Source organism: Lucilia cuprina, chromosome 3 (genome assembly GCF_022045245.1).
Source record: "Lucilia cuprina isolate Lc7/37 chromosome 3, ASM2204524v1, whole genome shotgun sequence".
Taxonomy (NCBI): Eukaryota; Metazoa; Arthropoda; class Insecta; order Diptera; family Calliphoridae; genus Lucilia; species Lucilia cuprina.
In genome coordinates, this window is record NC_060951.1 from 54,681,184 (window position 1) to 54,703,836 (window position 22,653).

The 22,653-nt window shown below is 26.3% G+C and overlaps 1 protein-coding gene across 5 annotated transcripts in view; it reads right to left on the reverse strand.

Moving 5' to 3' along the window:
• Positions 1-22,653, reverse strand: part of LOC111685634 (broad-complex core protein) — a 68,946-nt gene that overhangs the window by 36,663 nt on the left and 9,630 nt on the right. For all 5 annotated transcript variants that reach the window (XM_046945822.1, XM_046945824.1, XM_046945820.1 and 2 more), the window contains exon 2: positions 9,466-9,507. The gene's annotated coding sequence lies outside the window, so the exon portion shown is untranslated. The remainder of the gene's footprint in view (positions 1-9,465; positions 9,508-22,653) is intronic.

The following is a 22,653-nucleotide window of genomic DNA, read 5'->3' on the forward strand; positions in this document are numbered from 1 at the left end:
GATTGTATAACAAAATCATAACAATAATGTAGAATTTCATGGCATTTATGAAAGTTCTTCTTTTATTGTAAAAATACTTCAAAATATCAATCGATTTATATTAAAAATTAGCAAAATCTATTTGTTCTTTCATTGTAAGAATCTTTCAGATATAACGATAGCAATTGATATTTAAATCAGGTTTCTATAACAAAATTGTAACTGTAATGTAGAAAATCATTGTATTTATGAAAGTTTTTCTTCTTTTTGTAAAAATAATTCAAAAATTTATTGATTTCGATTCATATTCAAATCAAAATTCTTTAACAAAAACATAATTATAATGCAGAAAATCGTTGTATTTATGAAACATCTTCTTTCAATGTTAAAATACTTTTAAAATATATTGATAGATTGATATTAAAGACCAAAATTCTATGACAAAATCATAACTATAATGTAGTTCTGTCTACTAAACGACAAATTTGAAACCCTTTGCCATTTTCAAACTAAATAAATTTGAAAAAAAAACTTTACATTTTTAAACAAATCTCAAAAAAAAAATTTGTTCATCAACAATTATATACAGTATTAACGGTTAACAAAAATGTTCTAAAATAAACAATTTGAACTAAAAGTTTGTTGTTTATTTGTGTTTTTAATTTTAGACAAAAAATGTATAATAAATTTCTAATAAAAATAAATAAAACAACACAACAATATAATACGATTAATATGCCTACATATTGGTGTTAATAAACCCATTGAATCATTCCTGTTTGTTTCATGGTCAAGGTTTTATATGTATTTTTTTTCGAAATTTAAAAAAATATAAAATTTTTTTAAATGCAAACAATTGAGACGTTTTTGGAAAAAAAACACAACTCTATTAAATAAAATGCTCTTCTCTAATTCCAAAAATATTGTCTGGGTTTTGTTGTGATTTTTTTTTAAGAAAACAAAGAAGCAAAGTAGACAACAACTACTACTTCAAATATAAAAACTAACAAAACTTTCACTCTCATTTAACATAAAATGATCATAGAAACTAAACAGAAAGCTCTCTCTGTCTATGGTTAGTTGTTTGTAGGATTTTTGTTCGAGTCTTTTTTTTTTTGATTTTTTTAGAAAGAATGCATCATTTTTGTTGTTGTTTTTTTATATGTTTGTTATATTTGCAATTATTATAAAGAAAAAAACTGTTATTTACTTAGACTATTTTTATTGTTGCTATTTTGGGTTTGCTTTATGAAAAGGGGCAAAAGAAGCTTTTTAGCTGTTAGTTTGGCTTTTTTTATATAAAATTTTTATATTAGTTTTGATTATATTTAATGATTAGTGCAGTTTGTTGTTATAAGCCAGTTAGAGAAAGAGAGACAGGAAGAGAGTGAATAATCTAATCTGTTCTTTTTTGTTAGTTCGTTCGTTCGTTTGTTTAGTTTTTTTTTTTTTTTTACTATGAAAGTGAATTTTTTTTTCAATTTCAAGGTTATAAGTTTGTCACTATCTCACCTTTTGTTTTTTGTGTTATTGCAGTATTATTTATTTAATGGTTATTATTATTATTTATTTTATTTAATATTGTTTTAAATTATTTTTTTGCAATTTGTATGCAATTTGAGTTGGGTTTATAATAATAAAGGCACTTTTTAAAAAAATTTGAAATTTTTTCTGAAGTTTTAAGGAAATTCAACATTTTTCTTAAGTGAAAAGAAAATTTTTAAAAATGTTTATTAAGTTTTTTTATTATTGGTTTTTAGTATTTTTTTTATCTATAGTGAATTATTCTCATTTGCTGGCCTTTTCATATTTTTAAAATTTTTAAAACTTCTTTTATAAAATAGTTTTTTTAATTTTTTTGTAAAGCTTTTTAATTAACATTAATAGTTTTATAAAATTTTTGTTCTACAATTTTTTTTTTAAATTTTATTATATTTATTATTATTTTTTTTTAAATTTATTAATAATTCAGTTTGCTGCAATTTGTTTATATTTTTTTCAAATTCTTAAATAAATTTTATAAAATTTGTTTGTTTCAATGATTTTTTTTAACTTTTTAAATTATTTTTTTTTAACTTCAATTTTAAATAATTCAAATTTTTGCTTTAGTTTTTTTATAATTATTTTAAACTTTTTTCTTAAACTTGAGTTTTTCCAAGTTTTGCTGTTTTTTTTCTAACCGTTTTAAACCGACATATTTTTTAAGAACGACCGACCGACCGACCGAGCGCTTAAAATTTTAGTCTTAAATTCTTTACCGTTATGTTTTTTTTCTTTAAATTTATTTTTTAATAAATTTTATTTCCATATTTTTTTTCAATTAACACATTAAGGATTTTGTTGTAGTACTATTTTATTTTTTGTTACTTAAATTGTTGGTGGAATATGCGCAACTGACCCTGGACTAGCGTTAAAAAAGCGCATTAAGCAACTGCTAAAAAAACTATCCAAAATATTCACTTGAACCGCGCAAACTGCTGCGCCCAAAAAAAACGCCGCATACAACTACAGCAACAACATGTAGTAGGTATTTCATACTGAATACAACAACAGCAACAACGCAATAAACACCGTCGTAGTCGTCGTCATCACCACCATTCATCCAACAGGAGTTTGCTGCTGCTGTTGCTGCTCTTTATGTTTGTTGTTCTTGTTTGAGGGAGTGTGCTGGTTTAGAGGAGAATTTCTTTGCATTTTTTTGTTCTCCTCTTCTACTCGATTTTTTGGTTGCTTATTTTCTACTCTATGTATTAGAATTTATTTCCCAAAAAAATTTTTTGGTTGTTTCGTGTACCCTACCCTAGGTAATGATAAACTTGTCAATGCATTTGTAATTGAAAGATATGTTTCGTTTAAATCTATGTATGCGCAGTTATTAGATCTTACAACGTTGTTAGAAAAATATGTACCAACGGTGTCAACTTACAATTTTTGACTAGCAATATTGGCTGAAATGCTTTTTAAGTCAACGTTGTAAGATCTGACAACAATGTTTGACTATTTTAAGTATGTCTAGCCACTGTTCTTAGCTTTGCAAAGTAACACAATATTTTCTAATAATTTTAAGTTGACTCAACTCTTTGAAGACTATTAAAAATGATTGTAGTGCCTAATTATAGATAGGCCATGGTTGTAATTATGATCGTAACGAAAATCAGTAAAATCGGTTAATAAATGACAAAGCTATAGGCAATAGAAGTCGAAAGGCCCCGATTCTTGATAAACATAATTTAAATAGCAATTATGTATATTTTGTTTAGCATAAAGGGTATTCAAAATCCGTCAACGCAGACTCTATCACATATTTCCACTGTGTGTCTTAAATTATGTGGTTGTTGTAGTTTTTGTCGTCGTATTCTGCATTAATATATTGTGAGTTGTTGTAGTCTCGACGACGTATTCTGAAACCGTGAGATTTTTTTTCATTTTTTTTCCATACAATATTCTCGCACTCTATTCTGTATTCAGTTATTTTTTTTTGCGCAAAAAATTCATTTTTTGGGGAATAATTTTTTATTTATTTATTATTTTTATAGTAGGTATAGAAATTTTGAACGAAATAAATTGTGTTTTTGTATTTGTTTAAATAAGTATTAGCAATAGTTGTTGTTATTGTTGATATACACATTTTTCTTTCTAATAGTATGAGTGAAGAGAGTAGGTATTGTAGTTAAGAAAAAAGAGAGTTAAGTTAGTTTTAGGTTCAAAAGTTTTTTTGGGAATATGCAAAAAAAAAAAACTAATAAAAAATTATCATAAAAATACACTCAAACAAAAAAAAATTTGGGAATATTATGCATTTTTAACATAGTTCTAATTTCGCGATTTAATGTAAATCTAACCAAAAAAAATATTTTTTTATTATAGTTTCGAAGTATTATTACTTATAGGTATTTATATTAGAAATTTGAGTTGCATTTGTTCTTAAAATTTTGGGTTTTTTTGCTGCGATGTGTCATCATCTTTAATTTAAACAAAACTTTTTTGATATGTCTTTAAAACTGCTCTATATATTATTAATTAGAAACAAAAGAAAACATGTTTAACTTTAAACATTTTCGTGTTTGTCTCAAGAAAACATTCATCATTTTATTGTTTGCTGTACAGAAATGGAAATTTTATTACTACAGTAAAGCCTATTTAAAAGGCACTTAAGGCAAATATATTTTGATATATTTTTTGATATATTATTAAAATCTCTGACGTTTAGCTCTGATTGATTTGAGTATATGACAACTACATATCGATCTAAAACTTTCTATGTTTCTTTGAAAAGGATGTAATATGTACCCTCCTTTCTATATATCTACCATTCCATAAACCTGTGAATAATCTAGTCAATAGATCAAATAATAGACTTAGTAATGCACATGTCAATAGACCATTTTTCAAACTTATCAAATGTCAATAATTCCCTCTAAAGATTTGTTCAAAATCTTGTCAATATATCAATCATAAGACTTGGCAACAGACTAATAGAATAGAATCTATAGACTTCCATGTTTATTGACAATTGTCAAAAAACTTGTCAACATATGTAGTCTCGTCGATATGTTATTCAATAGCCAATCCATAGACTTATCAATAGACAAGTATCTTATATATCCGCTAATAGACATATTAGTGCAAAAACTTGTAAGAAGATCAGTCAAAAGAATAGTAAAATAACAATTCCACACAATTCCAACTGTCATAAAAAAAACTGTCAAAACATGTCAATATATCAATAAAAAACAATTGCTCCTATATGGAACTTAAATTTTTTGGACTTGTGAATAATTTAGTCAATCCAGGCTAGTTCAAAAACTAGATCAACCCGTATACTAGTTCTTAAACTTATCAATTAATTCACTTGTCCATAAACTTTTCAAAATTGTTAATAGATAAGTCAGTATACTGTCAATGAACTAATCAGTAGATTTTTATATAGAAATTACGATTTATCATGGACCGAATTTTAAAAAGTAATCTACCTATAAGATACAATGAAGTTTTCTGCTTCCATTTGTATCCCCTATTCCCATTTCTGGAATTCTATACACATAGGAATATTCCTTATGGATTCCCCACAAAATAAAATATTGAAATGTTTATTTCCATTTTTTTTAATTTTGCATTTTATCTTTTTTTTTTTTTTTTGATTTTTGATTCTTTTTTTAAGCACTAAGAGAGCTCTCCATAAAATTCTATTTTTTATATTATGTATTATTATATTATTTTATATCTGTTTTTTTTTTTTTGCTTATATTGTTCATACTTCTTGTTGTTTTTGTTTATTTTCGCTATTTTCAAGGTTAAATTTTAGTTAGGAATGGAACAATAATATATAAGTAGTAAGAGTGCAAAGTAGTAGTAGTTGAGTGTATTAAAAAACAGATATACAATCAAACTTACATATTTGTGCACAACAAACATACATATGTATAAACATACTAGCTATATGTGTTTAGTTTTGTATACTTATAATGATGACTATACTATAGTTCTACATATGATGATGATTATGATGTTTAAGCAATGATGAACATATTAATGATGTTTGTAGTAGTTTTGTTTGTTTGAGTGCAAATATATTTCATATCTGTATGTGCAAATGCGTTCTGTTCTAGCAACAATAAAACGAAAATGAGTTGCTAGGAACAATCATCATCATTCTTTTTTTTATTTTAAATATACACTACTCTATACTAATACACACTAATAATAGCAATTTTTTATGAGTGCAGAATAAGAAAACAAACAACTAAACAAAAATACAGATGTATAAAAAAAACTGAAAATCGAAAGTGGATAAAGAACGAAAAACAATAAAATGAAACAAACAGATTAAAAAGATTGAATATCTAAAGCAAAATACAATAATAAATAAACTAAAAAAATAAAACACATTTTATTAATTCCAAGAATTTTTTAATTTGCAAACTAAATTTAACGAAAAAAAATGTGTCTCATAGTTTTCGTGACCAAATAAATCAGTTTCAATAAAAATAAATGTGGGTTAAAAAGTCTAGTAAAAGGAGAAAGAAAAAGTGGCGATATAAAAGGAGATCAAATAAATTTAAATTACCTATAACAGGAATGGAAAACCTGTATTGGGTTAACTGAAAAGAGCAATCAACAATTGAGGATAATACTAATTTTGAAGGCCAAATATTACGTGGTAATTGTGAAAGAAAGTAAACTGAAAAATCTCAAGAAGTGCACTCGAGACCCAGTTCTATTTTATTTCTTGTTCATTTCTAGTTCAGTTCTAGTTCAGTTTTTGTTCAGTTCTAGTTCAGTTTTAGTTCAGTTCTAGTTCAGTTCTAGTTCAGTTCAGTTCTAGTTCAGTTCTAGTTCTAGTTCTAGTTCTAGTTCAGTTCTAGTTCAGTTCTAGTTCAGTTCTAGTTCAGTTCTAGTTCAGTTCTAGTTCAGTTCTAGTTCAGTTCTAGTTCAGTTCTAGTTCAGTTCTAGTTCAGTTCTAGTTCAGTTCTAGTTCAGTTCTAGTTCAGTTCTAGTTCAGTTCTAGTTCAGTTCTAGTTCAGTTCTAGTTCAGTTCTAGTTCAGTTCTAGTTCAGTTCTAGTTCAGTTCTAGTTCAGTTCTATTTTAGCTCTAGTTCAGTTCTATTTCATAGAATTCTTTGCTTTGATGGTATTCACATGTTGAAAAAACTATAAGTCGAAATAGATCTACCTACATAAGTATGTTAATAGACGCCCAAGCACATTTATCCTATAATATAAGGCTAATTAAAAAACAACAACAAAAAGCACATGTTGCTAGAAAATTGTAAACATAAATTTCTATGTACATATGTATAAATCTACAAGTCTGCGTTAAATGATTAACAAGGTCAGGAAATCACTCTTTAAAAACCATAACAAACCAACCAGACATATAAACAACACACACATACCAACACTTACACAAACACTTAGTCATTCTTTGTTTTTTTTCCTCTACTATATTAGTGTAATAGAAAAATTCCAAAACACTTGTTGCTCATGGGGTTCCTCTAGACAGAAAAAGTCATAAAAGCACCAACAAACAGCAAATGTAAAATAGTTAGACATCAAACAACAACAGCAGCAGCAGCAGCAGCGGCAACAAAGTCAGCAACCAAACAACTAACAGGCCGACCAACAAACAAAAACTTTATGATTTACATACGTACATTCATATGCTACACACACATATAATCCCCAATGACCTCCTCTGGCTCTCTTGCAAAGCTCCTTTTATCCACCTTCTAAACTAAAACTAATAGTGCCAACAAGTCTCTTTACAACAGAAACACATAAAAACAATGAATAAAATAGAGAAAAAAAGCTTAACACACAACTATGAACAAATTACAGCAAAAAAAAAAAAAAAAATCAACACAACTATTCATAGATATTTTGTACACATGTACGTATGTGTAATATCGTCTAGTATAATCTGACGACTGCATCACATACATACATGTAAAACAAAAATATTTACACACAACTGTTAATATTCTCTGCATAAACATACATGTGTTAAGTTAAGCCAATGTAAAGTTGCACATGAATACATTTGCCAACAATTAAATGTACTTGTGTGTGCAACCATTAGGGAACTTTAGAGTAGTCGTCTAGTCGTTATGTTGTCGTCATCATCAGTAGTAATCATGCACCTCTATCTCTCCCTCACCCCATCTTTTTCTAGTTTACAACATTCATACAGAACCTAACCTAACTAACCAAACAACCAACCTTCAGACATTTTACATACATATGTAGATGTGTATGTATGTATGTATATGCATTTATACGTGCATATGTACGTTTAAATACTGGCTGGTAGTTTAGTTTTTTTTGTGATTTTTTTTTACATTCTCCAGTTGTACCATTCATTCATTCATGCATTTTTCTATTCAAATTGTGCTGACGATGATGAAGTTTGCTGTAGTTGCTGCTGTGGCTTATGTTGGCAATGCTAATGATGATGATGATGATGGTAATATGAATGACGATGTCGTCGTGGGTTTTGAGAGAAAATAACAAACAAAACTAGACCAGACCAAAAAGAGTTCAGAAATAGACGCCACAAACTTGGTAAATAATCTAATGTACAACACATCATAGTTGTTGTGAAAAAAAGTTGAGAGATGGTGGATCAATTGTGAATGTTTTTGGGAAATTAAAATACATATATAGTCTAGAGTATGGAACTTACACTTTAAATCTTTTTTATATTTTCGAAAATACCTATTTTCTAGATCATATTTATGCCAAGTTTATTTTTATATGAAATATTGGATCTAGTAGAGATTTCTGATCTGAGTACCAGGAAGTAGTTTTGGAGTCAATAAGAAAATAATAACAATTTGGTTCTAATTGGGTTCAATTTCTAAAGAATGAGTCCATCTCAAAGAATTTAGCACTTTAAGATTGTAAGAGTATAAAGAAAAAATGTTTGATCGACCGATGTTGCAGTGTAAGCAATTACCAAACCACCTACGCATTTATTTTACATATACAGAAATACTGCTCACCAAATGCACTTTACAATCAAGTACTCATATTTACACACACACTTACCCATATACATAGACAACAAAGTAGCTTAGTTTGTAATACACAACTAGACCAACTAACGAACCATTTCATTCATTCGTTCATTCAACAGAAATGCAACGACATCCATCGCTACGTGAAAAAAGTGGGAGAGTGTATGTTGTAGAAATGTAGAAAGTGAAAGTTTTACTACAACTACTTACACATTCAAGCATGAATGCACCCACCTTGGTAAATACAGAAACATGTAAACGTATGTATGTATGTATGTTCTACTGAATGTGTAACTAGAAAATACAAATATGTATGAAAGTTAAAACGCTTTTTAATGGCCAAGGTTTTTCTAACGTCTACAGTTTAACGTCATCAGAAGTAACATCATCATCATGATGCTAAAATTGTAGTAGTTTTTTGCAATTCATAGCAGTGACGACACAGACAAGCAAGCCTTTGGCGACTATTTTTTTCTTGTAATAGTAGAAATTCAACCGTTTCTATTTAGACTAGACCCCGACATCACGTGGCCTTTTGACTTTAGCATGCTGTTGTTTGTTTCTAGTTTTTTTTTAGTTTTTTTCCATGACTGCTTTATGTCCCCATAGTTTATTTTTTGTACTAGAGTTAACTTTTAGTTTAAGTGGGAGTTTGAGTGGTAGGGGGTTTTGTCTGTCATATTGTCTGGACTAAGGATAATGCGTCTAGTAAAAAGAGTTTATTTTGATTGTAGGTGTTTTGTCAAAAGTTTGAATTTTTATGGTTATAGAGAGAATTTTATTGTGATGTCTAGTTATAAGAGTTTGAAAAGGATTTTTTTGTGTTTGTGAGTTGTAATAAAATGTTGTAGTAATAACATACTTTTAGGGGTTTAAACTATTGTATAGAGTTGTTATTAGTTTATTTGAATTACTGTTTATATAGAGTTATATGATTGATAAAGATTTTTAAGAAAAAATATTTACTTACGAATTTAGTTTTCTTTTAATATAGAATGCAAGTATTTCTTACCTAAAAAAGATAAAAGAGATGGGAATAATTAATAAATATTATAATAAATTCATTAGGATTTTTAATTGTTTTTTAAGTAATAAACCTTTGTTTAGCCCTATGGCTGATAAGCTTTTAAAAAAAATCCAAACAAGTTAATGATGATTAACTAACATAATCATCATTTATCTAGGAGTATTCCTATAAAAAATTACAAAGAGATAAGCAACATTTTATATCTATATATTCCAGTATTTAAGTAAAAATTTCTTAATTCCTCTTCATAGTGTTAATAGACATATAAAATATTTTCAATGAGTAGCAGCGAAACTTCTAGGTATATTTGTGTGTTTGTTTTTTCAAACAATGAAATTCTATTTGAAAATAAATAAAAAAAAAGTTTCTCTATATATAATTTCAAGTTCAAGGTCTTACAAAATAACAATGTCTGCCAAATGGTGAAAAAAAAACAATAGACTCAGCCAGACATTCGTAGACTTTTTTTATTCATATACGATCGGCAAATAAACAAACAAAACCAAAGAGAATAAAAGTTTGAATTCGTTGTTGTTGTATAGCAAGATCATTTGAACAATTTAGCAATCAGTTTAGAGTTTTTTATTTTCAATTTCATTCTGTTTTTAATTTTTTGCTTTAAAGTCTGATAGTTCGAAAGTTTCTTTTTTATATTTTCGATCCATTTAGAAAAGTTTGGCGGAGGGAGAAAGAGCTTTAATAATAAACCTTTTTTTTCTTGTTAATTGAAAACAAACTTATCTCAGTTTAGTTGTAGAGAGACATAAAGCAAAAACAATGTTCTAATATAATAAGTATTTCTATAAATATCACTATTAAAATTTAGTGATGCCAATGTTTAGGAAAAGAAAACGCTGAAAGTTTATCTCAAAAGAACATGTTTGGAAACAGATGCCTTTAAGATCGATGCCTTCAAGCAAAGAAATAACGAATGAAGATAATTAAATCCACAAAAGATGGAGTTTTCGAGAGACATGTTAGTGCTTGCGAATTTAGAAATATAGGAAACGGAACTAGTTATCATTGTTCATGTCACATGTGTTTGGTAACCAGCTACTCATTTTGTCCAGCCTTAGCCGAAATAGATTCTTTGATATTTACACTATATATAACAATGATTCAGCTGCGGATCCAGTTCGAGTGTTTGGGCGGGGACTTTTGTTTTTTTCACTTTCCTTTTTTCCTTATTTGTATTGGTATTTTGCATGAAAATTGTTCCCTTTTTCCCCCCGGTTTAGCCGCGCATATATGATTATTTGTGTGAGTCTAGACTTTTTTATTAGACTCAGATATATAACGGCTATAATCTACTTAACATCTAAAGAGAACTGCGTCCTGTAAAACAATGGCACTTCGATTCAACTAAACAGTTTAAGGGCCAATATCTCAAACTCCGGTTATCGTTTAACCGGTAGATATACTGCAGGTATCTGTTTTATCTAAAATTGTAATGTTTTGTGGAAATCCCTTTACTAGAAAAGCAAGATCTTTCCTAAAACCAGCATAATTTTAAACTTTAATCAGTGAAATAAAAAAAATTTTGTACCCCTTAAACTACTTTAAATAATCTAACAAATCCACTACACTCAGTGAGCTCAAAAAAAAACACTCACCACTCTCACGATCTAATAACGAGAAACAACGAAAATAAAACACACATAAAATTTTATCTCTCACACTTAAAGCTATTTACACTAGTTTTGCAATATAGATTTTTTTCAATTCTCGCTCCCCACAAAAAAAATTCACATTGAGTATGTGACCTTCACCTTAACCTAGTCATCGTTTGTCGGACTTTCGGTCATTTACCTCAGTTTCTAAATAGTAGAAGTAGTGCCAACAACATTGTTGTCTGCCGGTCCCTCTCACTGAGCCATCACACTGTTAAAACAAATATCTATTGAAAAAACACTAACACTATCATATACTTAGATAAAAACGAGAGTATAAACAACTAATACCAAACAATGTTTGTGTTTCGATGTCATAGTATGAGTGATAAGATCTGAACTAGCAAAGCTATAAAGAAATAGTATCTCACAAATTAAAATCTAAAAAAGAAAAGAGAAAAAATACTGTAATCAGAGAGTTGGCATATAAATAAATTGATTATTTTAATGTATTGGTAATAAGAGCATTAGACAGAGAGTTAGAGGAGCAAACTTTTTTGTTTGGTTTTGGTGGGGAATTTTATTTGTATAGGTGTTGTTTTTTGCTGCTGCTATAACTCTAATAGAGGAGGGTTTCTTTTCCAGATTATTTGTGGTTAAAGCTGTACTATACGGCTATATGGTTAAAGCTGTACTACATACATATATGCCCACGTTTATGTCTATTGATCGTTATAAAAAATAAATAATGAAATTTTTCAAAAATAAACAAACCTTTTAGCTACTACTTCAACTACTTATTTATTTGCGTTAGTTTGTAGAGAATATTTTTTTTACGTTTCAAATTTTATTCCCTAAAATATTATACAAACCCGTTTCCGTTCATAAGACTGGCTTTCAAACTAAACTTTATAGAAATATTTGAACTCAGCAAATTTTTGTTCTTTTTTTTTAGCAAAATAAAACCCCTGTTGTGTATGTTCAATAGATTGGCTGTTTAGGTTTTCATAAACCCTATTGAGAACAAAAAAATAACACTTTATACCTAAAAGGTATAGTTGTTTAAATTCTCATATACAAAGTGACAAACCAGACACTTTTTTCTGTTTTTAATTCTTTCTATTGATATTCTATACACGCACATGCCGTGTTTGTAGGCATTAAATTGTTAAAGAAAACCTTAAAATGCAAGATCGCCAAAAAAGCTACTAAAAAGTTGTTTGTTTTTAGAAAGGAAATATGTTGTTGTTGTTTTTTTTTGAGGTAAGTAATGTTAGCACTATGGGTTAGAAATTGAATAATTAAGCAAAAATATTTATTATAGAGGAAGTTGAGTAAATAATGGATTTTTTTTAGAAAGGAAATAGAACTTTTATTTTTGCTGTAAAAAACACTATGGGTTAAAAAATGTTATAAATGAGAGGAAATTGCAGTAAAGGAGGTAAATAACAATTATGTTTTGAAGCTGTAATGTTTAAGAAGTAAATAAGCAAAATTTTGTTCAATACATAGCCACTGTGCTCATAAAATTATATTTAAAAATAAAAATTTTGTCCCAAAAATAAGACTTTATCGCAAAATAAACTTATTTTAAAATGTTACCCTCCCTGTGAGATATACATGTACATTATTCAAAGCTTTTTAGTGATAATAGTTTTTATTTTTTGTAAACAAAGAGCTTTTTTTGTCTTTAGTTTAGTTCTTCGTTTCTATTGCGTGTTCTCTTACGCTATTATTGTCTAGTTATAGTTCCGCTAGTTTAGGCATCATCATCTCTTCTTTTTCTAGGCTAGACCCGTTGTATTCTGTGTGTTTTGTAGAGAAATATACATATAGCTTTTGTGAGTTTAACTAACAATCTGTAAGAGTATTAGTTTTTCTCTTATAGTTTTGTGGTGAAAAACTATTCATAGTAAATTTGTATTATTTTTTGCCTATTTTGATGTAAGAAAAAAACAATAATAAACTTTGATAGATAATGAAATTGGTGTGTATGCGATTTTGTTTAGTTTTCATTTAACATTTACGGCGATCGGTTAAGAGAACAAACGAAATCGGAAGATCGAAATGAAGGAAAGGCGATTTTTATAAAAATATACATATATATATATTTTCGGATTATTTTCGAATTTGATAGTGTAATAGGTGGGAGGTAATAAAAAGTGAAAATGTTAACAAAATGGAAAGTAATTAAAGAAAATAAAAATTTCCGTCAAAATTATAAAATTTCCATGTTATTATTACGAATTTTAATAAAATGTTTGAAATGTTTTATTAAAATGAAATAAAAAAAAATTTAAAAATATGTTTAAATATTTCTGATCATAATATCGATATTTCTAAATAATTTCTGTGAATGTGTTTAAAAACGCGAGATTAAAAGTATTTCGCGATCATTTCTGTTTTCAATATATTTTTGAAAAATGAGATCTAAAATCGTCTTTCATATAAATCTCATATGTAATTTGAAGCCAAAAACAAATTTATTCAAATTAATGTTTAAAGTTCCTAAAAAGAAATTATTTAAAATCGATCAATACTGATCAGTAAAGAAAAGTTAGAATATTGTTAAAAAAAAATTATAAATTATTATAAGTTTTATTTATCAATAAAATAAAAAATATAATTAAAATAATGAATAAATGTGAGAAAGTAATGCGATCGGTATTGGATCAATAAAAAAAAGTTTAAATAATTCTGTTTATATTGTTATTTCTTTATAATTTTTTTCGAAATGTGTTTAAAAAAGCTAGATTAAAAGTGTTATTTGAAGCCAAACACAAAATCATTTAAAAATCGATCAATACTGATCGCTAAAGTAAAATTAGAAAATATTGAAAAAATCTATTGAAAATCAGAATTCGAAATATGAATTATTAAAAAATATTTTTTTTAAGAAAATTTAAAACACACATAATTCAAAAAGTATAAGAAAATTATGCGATCGAAATTGGATCGGAATATAAATTAAGAAAAATTCTTTAACAACATTAAAAAATATAAATAAAAGTGTCTATAAGTGTAAGAAAATTATGCGATCGATATGGGATCAATAAAGAAAAGTAAAAAATTTGTAAAAATCATAAAACAAATATTATTCTTAAAAAATTATGTTTGGAAATATTAAAGAAATTCTAAAGAAAAGAGAACAAAACAGCAAGTTTTGACCAAATTTTGGAATAAAATACAAATCTACAAAAAGTGTTAAAAAAATATAAGAAATTTAGAAAAAAATATACAAAATTATAAAATCATGTTTGAAGAAATTAACCAAAATTATAAAAAAAGTTTTTGCAGAAAAAGTTATAAATTTTTTAATAATATTATATAAAGTTAAAAAAGTATAAAATCATTTTTGAAAAAATTAAACAAAATTGTAAAAAATAAATAAATTTAATATTTTAAAAGTGTGTTGAATAAATTTATAACAAAATTGTAAAAAATAAATAAATTTAATATTTTAAAAGTGTATTGAATAAATTTATAACAAATTATAAAAATTATATTTAAAGCAAAATTTTTAAAAAAAGTTAACAAATTAAGTTTTTTTAAGAAAAAGGTATAGATTTATAAATAAAATTATAAAAAATTATAAAAAATATATTCTTTTTAAACAAAATATTAAAAAAAGAGAAAAAAAAGTATTTTTTGTGTGAAAAAGTTATAAAAGTGTATTAAAAAGTATAAAAGTATAATTATAAAAAATTATAAAAGTATATATTCTTATATTAAAAAAGAGAAAAAATTTATTTTTTTTTTTTGTGAAAAAGTTGTAAAAGTGTATTAAAAAGTATAAATTGCACGATAATTCTTGAAATAAATGTAAAAAAAATCATAAAAAGAGTATAATTTTGCAAAAAGTATAAAAGTCTAAAATAAAAAGTTTTGAATATAAAAAATAAAAAAAATAATTAATAAATATAAGTAAAAATATAAATTTATTTAAAATAAATTTAAAAAATCAATAAAAGTTATAATTTAATTTAAAATTGTATAATACAGCAAAATTTAAACAAATAAAAAAATCACTCAAAATCTTAAGAGATTTGTAGAACCCAAATTTCTTTATAAAAAATTCTATAAAAAAATGTTTTCACAAAAGGCCAAAAAAAGTGTTAAAACCAAAAACTTAAGTTATTCACCCTAAAAATAATTAATTTTTCAAAATCTAAAAACCAGAAAAATTGGTGACAAAGAAAATCTTGAATTCAATTACAGAAAAAAATGAAAACTGGTATGAAAAAAACAAGTTTATTTTTTTGAAAACGAAATCAATAAAATAAAAAATATTTAAAATCACAATTTTAAAAAAAGTTCATTTACCTAAAAATCAATTAATTTTATGTATATAAAAATTAATAAAAAAAAAAATATTAAAAACATAAACATTATTAAGCAAATAACCCTCATAAAAATACTAAAAAATCCTAGATTAAACTTAATTAAAAAAATATTAAATGAATTTAAATACAAAAAAATCTACAAAATTATCACTTTTTATACAAAATTAATAGCAAAACAAAATTTGTCAAGCTCTTAAAAAGTTCATTTACCTTTTGGGTAAATTAGAATGTCAAATGAAAGTTGTGTGTTTTTTTTTGAATTTTTTATTAAAATTAAAGTAAATTAACAAACAAACCCCTAACAAAAGGAAATAAATAAATATTTATTCAAATAAAAGTGCACAAGAATAAAATATGTTTTTTTTTTTTTTTTTGAAGAAAAAAACCCACAAAAATGTGTTTATTTTAAACTAAAGTATAATAAAGTTTTATACAAATTAAAAGTATATTTAACTTTAATTATTGTGTTTTTGTTTTTTTTTTTAATAACAAATATTGTGGGAATAAACAGGATTTTCAAGTAATTTTCCAATATAGTCGCCTATGATTAAATAGAAAGGTATTAGAAGTGCTGTTGGTTTTTTGAGAATAAATTTAAGAATATAGCGGGAGTAAGTGTTAAATAAGATTAAATTGAAATTAAGAACACGATGTGATCATGTTTATTTAAAGAATTATGAGAACTAAGATTTGAAATATTTATAGGTATGTACTAATGCTATTCGTTTTAATTGGATATTGTTAATAGATATATTAGTGATCAAGACCACGATTGTAGTATAGATTATATATATATTACTTTTATTTAGAAATACTTTAAATATAAAGTGATTATGTTACGATAATTATATTATAGAGATTGTATTAAGTAATACACTATATTTGTATTCGTTGTATTCTCCTAATTATTCTGATCTTGTCATGATCGTGATAATGATCACTGATTTTTTTTTTTAATAATTAAGTATAAATCTTATAGCAGAAGTATTCAGTGTTCTGAAAATTTGATTGATTATTCTAAAAATATGATTATGTTAGTGATCTTAGTACGATAGGGATAATGATCATTGTATTCTGTTTGATTACATATCAACGCTATAGTTCATTATATGATATAAGTTTTATGTGGAAATGTTGAAAGTATAAAGTGTTCATGTCACGATTGTGACTTCTATACATTTGAAAATATGTATAGTTAGAGATCTTGTAACGATCGTGATAATGATCATTACATTCTGCACGATTACATTTTAACAATATAGAAGACTCTTGATTATACATATTAGTTTTATGTGGAGATGTTGAATGTGATTATGTCATGATCGTAATATCGATCATAAACTCTGCATGATCCATATCGAGAATATTGTTGAGATTATTTAGTAATTTAAGTTAAAATATTCCTACAAAAAATATAATTTGTGGCGATATTTACCGTCTTTGTTTTCTGTTTACTAAAATCGTTCGTAAAATCTCTTGTTATTAAGAAATATGTACGAATCTTGAAACCAAGAGATCAGTTTGCAATTAAAGTGAAAGTATTCAAAATTCAGAAAATGATCACCTTTATATTTGATTATAGGTTATGTTTAAGGATTCATTCCTTTCTAGATGAAAACTTTTCTATATAAAATTTGTAGTTTTAGCTTTGTGCAAGATGTTTTAATACCCATTTTTTTATAAATTCCAAATTCTGAAAATTGTCTTTATAACAAGATTCTTGCTTCATATCCATATTATAAAATGTATATATTTTATAACGACTATTTTGCAAACTTAAAATATAATTTTAAATTATTAAAAGTTTAGTATTTAAAATAACGTTTATTATTACCTCACACTACCCTGCTTACGTCGCAACCCCCAAATAAATATCTATATATGTATGTTGATACCTTGCCCCTTCCTCTCCCCATGTACTCTTTACCATAACAATATACAACTACAAAGCAATTTCTCATATAAAATATAAGTAAAAAAATAAATGATTCTTTTCAAAAGTCATGTGTTGATGGTTGTATTTAATATTTTTGTGGGGTTATTCACGATCATTTGGTGGGTCATTGAACCCACTCCATTCTATACAATACATACCTACCTACCTACTCTCTTTCTCACTCTCATTGCATATGTTATTTTTTGTTTGTTTGTTTGAACAGCGCGTAATATGTATTTTGCAATGATAAGTTTCAGTTTTTTTTTTGGTGGTTCGTAGATATTTGAACATTATACAACATACTACAAAAAAAGCTTTTAGTTTTTTTTTTATTTGGTGAAGCTAAATCTAAAAGCAAATAAAAGTTTATATATTTTGTTGAATAACTCTAGAAAATTTTTTGAAAAACCAAGCCTTTACCCCTTTATTGCTACGACTTTTTTTGTAAAATATAATCAGTCACGCGTTTTTATAAAATTTAAACATTTCATTACTTCCTTCCTTTTGCATAAAAACACAAAACTGCCTAAATAACAAAATGCATTACATATGTTTATATTTAAAAAAAAATTTTATTGCAAAATTTTATCTGGCATTTTTTCTGCTGGTTTTCAAATATTTAACTAAGCTGATTTATTTTTTGCCTGGAGCTATAACCATTTCCCCTTTAGTTGTCTTACCTTGATCAATTTAAACGTAGGCTACTCTTTATTACAATCTATGTGATCGTCATTCATACATACATAGCTATTTGTTTAAAATATTATTTTTTTTCTTAAGTGTGAGTTCATTTTATTTCATTATTAATTTTTTTTAAGAATTTCAAAACTTGTGTTAATTTTGTTATTTTGTTGCAGTTGTTTTTTTTTTCAAATAAACTGCAAGTTTTTGTTGTTTGTTTATTAAAATTTTGTCGACGTTGTCTATTTTTGCATTATTTATACAATACACCCATTTTTTTTGGAAAGTTGTCAAAATTATCATATAAAATATTTTAAATATATATTTTTTTAAATTGCATTAACAAAGACTAGCAAATAATAAGTGCTTCCTTTTATAAATAGTTATTATATTTTAAATGTAAAATCAAAATGTGTAATACTAAGAAGTGACACATTTTCTTAAGTTTCCAGGAATAGCCGGCCACATAAATAATTAGTTTTATTAATCAGACGTAAAAAAATGCCCAGCAAACTTTTTCCTAAATAAAATCTTAATGTCTTCAATAAAATGTAAACAAAAATAAGCAAAACATTAAAACAAAAGAAATAAGCACTACCCATTACATGGTAATTTACATGGTAATGTGTGTATATTACTTTAACTATGCACTAAAAAACCGTAAAAGAGAAATTTCAATACAATCAAAATTTGTAATTAATTGAAAAATCAAAATTATTGTTTAACAAAAATCTGATAAATCTTTCTAGTCATACCTAAGGTAATATCCCTGCCTTACATTTTTCTGTTTACCTCCATTACCCCAATTTAAATATGTACATCTTAAAATCAAAATATTTACACAATTACCAAAAAAAAAAATGTTTTGTTAAATGATTCGTTGCAGCTTTCAACTACGACGCAATTTAATTTGTTTTAACTATGCACAAGTTCTTCTAAAAACTAATTAAGCTTGACAGAAAAAAAAACTGGTAACGAATATTAAGTGATTTGTATTGTTGTTGCCGTTATTATTATTATCAGATTCCAATAAACAAAATAATTACTATTGGTGATTAACGTCAATGCGACTATTCTATTAAAATTTTTATTCATAAAAAACAGGAATTTTATTACGAGTCAAATATAAAAAAACACAACAATCTCAAAATAAAGAAATTTAAATAATCTGGCGGCAGGAGAGCAGAAAAAGAAATAGACAAAAAATTAACACCTTAAAAGTAAACGAAGCCGACAAATATAAATTCAATATTTTACACTCGTTTTGATGTGTAACCATAAATATAGGAGATATTTTTCTGCGATTTGGGTGATACAATTGGTTTTCCTAAGTGTTTGTAACAGTAGCACAATCTCAACTATTTAAATGATCTAGTCGCGATCATTCAGAATCGAAGTTTTAAACAGCTTTAGGCTTTAGATATAACTTAGCTTTTGCTAAGATTAAAAAGCTTAGATGATGTTAATATGTTCTGAATATAAACGCCCTTAAAAACCTAGAAGTGAAGAAATTGTAAAAAGCAGGATCGAACTTTTAAAAAGCTTAAAGCTTAGGTTAAAGCTAAACCTTTGTTCAGATAACAGAAAGATTTTATTTTAATATTTTTAATTTCTTTGAAGTTTTTATGATAGGGATGATCTATTTGGTTTTCTAAGAGTTTTAGTGTTTAAACGATATTCTGAGTTTTACAAAGTTTACTAATCGACTTACAAAGCTTTGCGGATATAAGGACATACATATGTATGTTTAAAATATACATACTTAAAATGGAACTGTTGGAAATCAAATATTTGAACAATTTAGACATATATTACTGAAACAATGTTGTCACTAATAAGCTTTCGGCTTTTAAACAGCTTAAATCGTTGTTACGCATTCTTAGTCATAAATATTGACAAAATTTTCTAAATGGAACATAACTACCAATATAACGTTTCAGGCACGATCGAATTTCTGACCTTTGAACTGAAAACATACTTCCAAACAAAACCATTAAAGTGAAAAACACAAGTGTTTAGAAAAATGTTTAAATGTTGTAATCAATAAAAATATATTGTATGAAAACAAGAATTGATCTAGCTACGACTGTGTTTGTGATTTTCGAACTTCCTGGAAAGTTAAAATCAACGAGACTGAAAATTTTAATATCTAAATATGCTACTGATCATTTAATGAAAAATGTGTAAAATGGAACAGTTTGAAAATAACAATTTGAAGTTATTGAAACGATCTTGTCACTATTAAGTTTTAGACTTTTCTACAAATGGAATATAACTACATATTTCTTTAACGATCCACGATCGCACATTTTATCGTTGAACTGAAAATCCAGTTCTAAAAGTAGCAGAGGAGGTACTAATGAGAAAATTACTAGTGTGATTTGACCTAGCTATGATCGTGTTCGTAACGCTCGAACTTTCTTGAAAGCTTAAATTAATGAGAGCAAAGGTTTTAAGTTTTCAAAAAAGTGCGATTCTGAATTCGAAACTGATCATTTAATTAAAGTAAATAAAATAATAAAATATAAGCATGATTGGTTTTGTTCGAGCTTTTAAGAAGATCGTGCTCTAAAAATGACAGATCATTTTCCTATCCCCAAAAGATCTAGCCAGAAAACTAGTTTATTGTTAGTTATCTTAACCAAAATGCTTAAAAATATATGGAGAAATCTTTATTTTCAGAATGTTAATCATTGTGCACTGTTTTTGCATTTACTTAAGATTCATCAGAGTCTCAGTTATTTTTTTCCACTTTTTTTTTACCAATTTAAAATAATTTATAGAATTCTATGTCTAGTAATAAACAATTGTTTGTTTTTTTCAACATTTATGATTATTATTTTATTTTTTCAATTCCATATGATGAGTGGGAATGAATAAGAAGTGTATAGAGTAGAGTACGTAAAAAAATACATTGCCCGTTTATTTGCTCGTAATATTGTGAGTAAATTTTAGTATTTATTTTGCATGTTCTCTCCTATACAAATGCATTTACTAAATAAATAAACAGGCATATATAGAATAATAAATATAGTATATAATATTTTTGTTGTTATTTCTATATTATTAGCTGGTTTATTTTTTCGCATTTTACACACACACACTTCATCACAACAGCAAAAAGGTTAAGAAACTTATTGGGTTTAATAACATTTCACAAGGTTATTAGATAAACAACAAAACAAAAACAAAACAAATTTAGCTTTTATAATAATAATAATCATACACACTGCTATGCTTCAGCCAAACCCCCTCCCCCTCAAACGCCCTCATCAATTAGACATACAGTGGACTCGACTGCATGTGTGTGTTTTTTTTTGAAATCGTGTGCTTTGGAACAGAGTATGTACGTGTGTTTTTTTTTTGTTGATTAAACTTAGAGTAAGTAGTAGAGAGTACACACTCTAACTGTGCCTTCAAATTGCAAACTGCATTGAAGCAACAATTGTTGCGAAATAATCACAATTGATTGTTATAGGTACTACTATAACACAATAAAAAAAAATTATGTTTTTTGTGCTGTTGTTTTAGTCATTATTAATTGATCTTGATGTTAATGATCTTCAATAATACTGGAATGAGGTGGTTGGCATTGTACAGTATTTTTGTTAACCAGTCAATGCAATTTTTATTTTATGAACACACAAAATTCATAAAGATACATATATATGTATATATGTATGTACGTGCGTACATGTGAGGGAATAAACGGTTCATAGGAAGTTTATACCGTGTTTAGTGTGTGTGTGGTTAAAAAAAATTTGCATGCTGTCGATGTCGTTAAGGTTATAAATGAAATTTTATAAATTATTTTATTACGCAAATGCTGTAAGGTTATCATTGCAACAACAACAACAAAATACAACACATAAGTTTGTATCTCATACTGTGTGAGGTTTGAAGTGATAAATTAAATTTCTGTTTAAAACAAACAATATTGAAATTATCAAGGAAATGCATTGAGTTTCTGAAAATAACAGCAAAGAGTTTAATTGACACAGTTAGAGAGAGAGAGAGGGAGAGAAAAGCGCAATTTTAAAATTCTCTCAAAAGCTGTTTGATGTCGTTTAAAAAAAACCATTTCTTAAATTGATATTACTTGTTGGATACCTGAATATATCTGGTTTAACCGATTTGACTAATTCGGGAGAATAACTTTTTCATACTAAAATAGGTGTTACTACTTAGAATACATTTTAAAAATTTTGTCCCGTTCTGTTATTTTTTATCTTATCTCTTTAAACTCCAGAGACTTTGTAAATTTTCCTTGAGAACTAACCAATATTGCTAGAAACGTTTCGTGGATTATCGTTTACTTAAAGAGTATGGGTCCTTTGTTTCATTCAAAGCATTTTTTAAACATTGTCTTTATTTGCTAGAAACAAAATATAGTTTCTAGAACATAAAGTTGAAACGGTCCCTATATCCGAAGCACACAAAAGTATTTCTTAGGCATAATAGTAATGCTCCTCTTATTGTATGCACTTTTTTCCAAATCATTTTTTTTTCAAATTTTATTTCCCCATTAATGGCACGAGTAGCTTAGCAACTTTGAGCTGCC